Below are 6,526 nucleotides of genomic sequence, written 5' to 3' on the forward strand. Positions count from 1 at the left end.
TATCTTAGAGATGTCTCTCCTACAGCCTGGCTTCTTCCTCCTCTGATTTGGTTACTCTCTGAACAGTGTGAAGCTGTTACTTTGTTCTGCTCCATTTTTGGTTGCTGCTTCCACAGATAGTGTGCATATAAGATGCATTTTTTAAGATCTTGAATATCTGAAAATGAATATATTCTACCTCATATTTGAATTGTAACAATGATTTCATTCAAAAGGTTTTGTTGTTGTTGTTGTTATTTATTGAGTTCCTACTGTGTACCATGCTCTATTCTAGGAACCGAAGATACGAGATGAAGTAGGACAAAATGAAAACAAACTAGGTTCTTATCTAAAAAGAGCTTTTATTTTGGGGGTAGAGGAATATAGATAAATAACAACAACAACATGTCATTCATGTATCATATATATGTAGATGTATGTCAACATATCTATCTGCACACATACACATACATGTATATAAAGAAAAAGTATGGTAAGGTAGTTAGAGAGTGATGTTAGAGTGTTATTTTCTATAGAAAAATCTCAGCAGGTCTAGAAAATCTGAGCAGAGCTCAAAGATAAACGAAAGATTGAACCATGTTTGTATCTCAGGGGAGAGCATTCCAGACAGAGTGAAAAACACCTGACTTCTGCTCCTCTTAGATAAGACCTCCCATAAATCTTGGGCCTGTAACTTTTGCCTCAGACTCTGTTTTAGGGAATGCAGATTAATGACAATTAGACATACATTTTAATGCTGGAAATAATCTTTCCTCAGAACTTTAAAATGATTGCTTCGCCAGGCACAGTGGCTCACGCCTGTAATCCCAGCACTTTGGGAGGCCAAGGCAGGCGGGTCACCAGGTCAGGAGATCAAGACTATCCTGGCTAACACGGCGAAACCCCGTCTCTACTAAAAATACAAAAAATTAGCCGGGCATGGTGGTGGGCGCCTGTAGTCCCAGCTACTTGGGAGACTGAGGCAGGAGAATGGCGTGAACCTGGGAGGCGAGCTTGCAGTGAGCCGAGGTCGGGTCACTGCACTCCAGCCTAGGTGACAGAGCGAGACTCCATCTCCCCCCCAAAAAAAGAAGAAAAAGAAAAATGATTGCTTCACTGTTTCTTATCATTCACTGAGATGTGTAAGATTTAGAGAAGAAAGAAAAGCAAATACAAGATGTTTCTTATTGAGCACACCATGGGTGCTCAAGCAAATAGAGTAGCTCAGTCAGATGGAACATCACTACAGAGATGGAAATGGAACTGCTAAATCTTAGTATTATTCATTGGAGGAGGATGTCTCCTTCCTGTCTTCCATCTCTCAAATTTCAGCCAACAGATGTCAATTCTGGTTCTTTAAGACTGAAATAAAAATACTTTCTTAAATTCCATTGTGTGAATGTTATTCTTTGTATGAACTTAAAAACTCATTACCAATATAAAAATGATGAACATTTTTAGCACTCACAAAAATTTCCCCTTGCCGTTTTGTAATCCCAACCTTCCTGTACTTTCCTATCTTACTACTCTCCCTGGCAATCACTAATCTGCCTTCTATCACTGTAGATTAATTTGCATTGTTTAGACATTTATATTAATGAAGGGTAGTGTGAACCCTTTTTGGGAGGTGTGGCATCTTTTATGTAGCGTAATTATTTTGAGATTCAACTATATTTCAGGCATCAATAGGACATTATTTTTATTACTGAGTAGTACTCTATTGTAAAGTAGGCCACAACTTGTTTATCCATTTGCCTGTTGATGGTTTTTGGGTTTGCTCCCAGTTTAGGACTTACACAAATAAACACTTCCAATGAACATTTATGTACAGATGTTTTTATTATTTTGAGTAAATATTAGGAGTGGAATGGCTAATAAGTGTCAGTCTAGTTTAAAAGACTGTCAAAATGTTTGCCAAAATTGTTGTACCATTTTATATTCCCATCAACGGTGTATGAGAATTCCACATTCTTGCCAACACTTTGTATGAGCTGTCTTTTAAAATTTTAGACAATTTAATATGTGCACCACAGTATCTTATTGTCGTTCCATAATGCCTGATATTGTTTAGCATCTTTTTATGTGTGTACGTGCTATTGGTACACCTTTGGTAAAGTAGATATTCAATTTATTTTGCCTCTTTTGTTTTTCTTACTTTCTCATTATTACATTTTAATAGTATTTTTCTACATATTCAGGGTACAATTCTATTATATATGAGATTTGCAAATATTTTCTCCTTGTCTGTGTTTTCTCATTAATTCTGTTAACACACCATTTCAAATAGCAGATGATCTTTATTTTGATGTAGTCCAATTTATGAATTATTTTTGTGTATTTTGCCTTTGGTGTTCTAGCTAAAAAAGCTTTGATTGAAGATTACAAAGTTTTTGTCCTACATTTTCTTCTAGAAGTTGATGGTTTTTATGCTTTATTTTATATTTAAGTCAATGATCCTATAAATCAGTGGTCCCCAATCCTTTTGCCACCAGGGTCCAGTTTTGTGGAAGACAATTTTTCCACGGGGATGGGCCATGGCATGGAGCAGGTGAATGAAACTGTTCCACCTCAGATCATCAGGCATTAGTTAGATTCTCATGAGGAGTGCGCAACCTAGATCCCTCACATTTGCAATAGGCAGTTCACAACAAAGTTTGTCCTCCTATGAGAATCTAATGCCATGCTGATCTGACAGGAGGAGCTCAAGCTTTAATGCTTGCTTGCCCAATGCTCACCTCCTGCTGTGCGGCCCTGTTCCTAACAGGCCAAAGACCCATACTGGTCCATAGCCTCAGGGTTGGGGACCCCTGCTATAAGTGGCAGAACTTTAACTCAAGTAAGTGCCATGCATACCTGGTTCCAGGGGCTTCAATAATGTAATCAAGACATTTCTCCCTCTTTCTGTTGACATTTTCTTGTGTTTTAGTTTTATTTCCTTCTTCTTAAGATGACTTTCTCTCTATGCAGCAGGAGACTATGCTACAAAGAACACACTTCACATTGTCCTTACATGCCACAGTGGAAGAAAAAGGAGGTGTCCTCTTGATGATTCCAAAAGAAAAGTGCTAGATCAGTTGCTATGGTCCAAAGATAGGATATTTTGGTGGAGCTGTGTATCATGTCCACCTCTAGGCCTGGGGCTAGGAGGTCGGGTCAGGCCCAGTTGGTGCCCATGGAAATGGTTCTAAAAGAAAACAGGGGCTAAAGAGGAGAGCTGCTGAACAACCCATCAAAAAATGGCCACTGCATACATACCTGCCATTCCCTGCAATTTTTATAAGCAATTATTTGGGTGAGAAGTGAGTATAAATTCAGCTGTCATTTACCTTCCTTTTTAGTGTTGGTACAACGAGCCATGCATTTGATATTTTGTGGATTACTTCCATTATAGTTATTTCTGTGTATTAGGTACCAATTTGGAGTATCATCTGGAGAAATAAACTATTATTGCACTCTATACTTAAATTAAATATTCTTAGGAAAGAGAAATATACAGGGAAAGAAGAGACTCAGATAGAAATGCAAGAATAGAGAAAATGGGACATGGATATACTGAGGGAAATGGTCCAACAGAAAGAATACCTGTGAGAAGTACTGAACTACATAGTTGATATTACACATACCTCCAGGAAATAACTACTGATATAAGAACAAATCATTAAAATAATATTTTCTAATACTGAGTATTTTCTGCTTTCTTAAATCAGAAATGGGGTTTGTAAGGAGGTGGCATGTTGTACATATAGGCCACAACTTGCTTATCTATTTATCTGTTGATGGGTTTTGGGGTATTAACAAAAAGTATCAATACAGGATAATGGGCACTTTAGGTGATCATCATTGATTTCTCCATTTGGTCTGAGGAAAATTTTGCCTACTTTTTTTTTTTTTTTGTCAAAGGCTTCACTTTTCTTGTTCTGTTCAATTCTGTGGTTTACTAAATGGGTAAATACCTATTTATAGATTCTAAAGAGTTTTCTAAAATTCATTTGAAAACATTCTGAAAGCTGAGAATTTTTCCAAGGAATCTTTGTTTATGCTTTAGAGCTGCCCTGTCAAATATGGTACCCACTAGCAACATGTGACTCCTGATGATTTGAAATGGGGCTAGACCCAAGTGAGATGTGCTGTCAGTGTAAAATCCACATCAGATTTCAAAGACTTAGTATGAAATAAAATTCAAAATAACTTATTAATAACTTTTAAATTGGTTGCACATTGAAATAATATTTTGCACATACTTTACATATATATTTACATATAGAGATAATTTATCTTCATATAAAATATTTATTGATTACAAATGAAAAATGTTGACTTTTTGGTGGAGAAATCCAGCACAAACTTGATTATATGACTCCCACTATGAAGTCATCAGAAGAGCACAGCATTATAACTGTGATGTATGTATGACCTAACTCTGCATATGAGGAAATATCAGATAGAAATAGGTGAAACCCATTCATCAGAAATACATGATTATACTGTTTAAAACTCTCAATGCCATGAAAAACAGGGAAAAAGAGAGGAACTGTTTCAGATCAAAGGAAACTAAAGAGACATGACTACTAACGCAAGGGGAGATCCTGTATTAGATCTAGGACTAGAAAGTTAAAAAAGATGTATTAGGAGGACAGCTGAGAAAGTTGAATGGATCATAGCATCTGTAGATTGACATTAGTGTTGTGTCAATGTTGATATCCTGATATGAATGATTATATTCTGGTTAGGTAGAGCCTGGTTTTAGTATCCCTGTTTTTTCTGTTACTTACTCTAAAATGGTTTGGAAAAATAACATGTCTAATAATTAATATTTAGTACATAACTTTTAATATAGGTGAGAGAGAGTGCAAATTTGGTGAGAGACTTACAATTAGGGAATTTGAGTGAAGTAAATATGAAAATTCATTATAATTTTCTTGGAACTTTTCTGTAAATTTGAAATTCAAAATAAGTTATAAAAACTTATTGGTCAACCTAAAATGGAGCAGAAATAATAGCAATAAGGTAATTAGTAAGCAGACTGAGGAAAAAGATATTTAGAGCTTCACGAGGTAACGTTGTGGAGAGGAAGGGTGAAGTCTTCAGGCACTGGGTTATGGAACTAGATTCTGAAGTGTGGATAGGATTTTGATGACAAGCAGAGCATGGAGAGAAGGAGGAAGGGCATTCTAGTTCAGAGAAACAATAAGAACAAAGGATTTGGGATGGAAATAAAGATGATGTGCTTGGCAAATAATAAATAGACCTGTTTGGCCAGAGTGGAGGAGTCTTGTTGAGAAATAGTGGGAGATGGGTGGGAGATGTGGAAGGAGTCCAGGGTATAGAAGATGCATCAGTATAGAGCAGAACGAATTAGGGTTTGATCTCAGTTTCAAAGGAATTTAGAGACCAAAAGTTCAAGCAAACCAAAACAGAAAATTATGACTTTGTTTTTTACTTTGTTTACCGAGATTTTTTTGTTTGTTTGTTTTAAAGCAACTTTACTCCAGAAAATGTGTCCATGCAAACTTTATATTATTGGCTTAATGTTACTCTAAAACAAACTCATTGTTTTGGGAAGACTTCATTTATTTATTAAATAAATATGCACTATTTATAGTTTCTTGAACACTTTCAAACCCAAATCCAAGATCTCTGCTCTGCACTTGCTCTTCCCTCTACAAAATCTTCTTTCCCTAGATAATCATATTTTATTGATTTTGATTTTGATTTTAAAGGAGTAGCTTTGGTTTTAATTTTAGAACCTTTATTAAGAATGCTTAACTTTTCTTTTTTTTTTTAAACGATAACTAGTGTTTTCTCAAAGCTAGTTAGGGATGATCCTCGGAAAATGGCAAAGGCCTTCCCAAGTATTTTAATAAAAAGGTGTTTATTCTCTATCATTTCCCTCACCTGCCACCATCCCTAGGGAAGCCAGATGGTGATGGGTGAGGTCAGATAGGGTAGATCTTGGCTAATAATCAAACAGTAAGAGAGCTTTTTATTTTTGGGCAGTTAATTCACAAAAATTGTATTTACCAATATAATTTTCAGTTTTTATTGGCTTATGATTTTACATATAAAGAATATAGGGTCTAAGAAATGTTATGAAATAATGTCTCAAACTTGCTTTTTTATTCTTTTTACAAATAGCTAAAATTTATTTTGATAGTACTTATTGAGCAACTATTTGTTTTCTCTTTGATTTCTGAGGCCATTATCATTCTCTACTACATTATTATGTATATTGCCTTCTTTCTGAATTATTGTTCTTTTCCATTGATCTATCTCACAAATATTATATCACCATACTATATACTGATAAAAATTTATAATGTATTTTTATTTCTGAGCACCTAAGTTCCTTTCATTATTCTTTCCCCATATTCTCACATGTTTGCTTATACAAAAGAACTTTAGCATCAATTTCTTGAGTTTCAGAAAAAAACTACATTTTTATGGGAATTATATTTGCTATAAACCAACTTGGAAATAACAAAAGAAAATCCGTATTTTTAAGTAGTCTTTCCACTTAGGATTAAGTACCTTCCAAAGAAATTGCCTG

Source organism: Trachypithecus francoisi, unplaced genomic scaffold (assembly GCF_009764315.1).
Source record: "Trachypithecus francoisi isolate TF-2019V2 unplaced genomic scaffold, Tfra_2.0 Lachesis_group1, whole genome shotgun sequence".
NCBI classification, from domain to species: Eukaryota; Metazoa; Chordata; class Mammalia; order Primates; family Cercopithecidae; genus Trachypithecus; species Trachypithecus francoisi.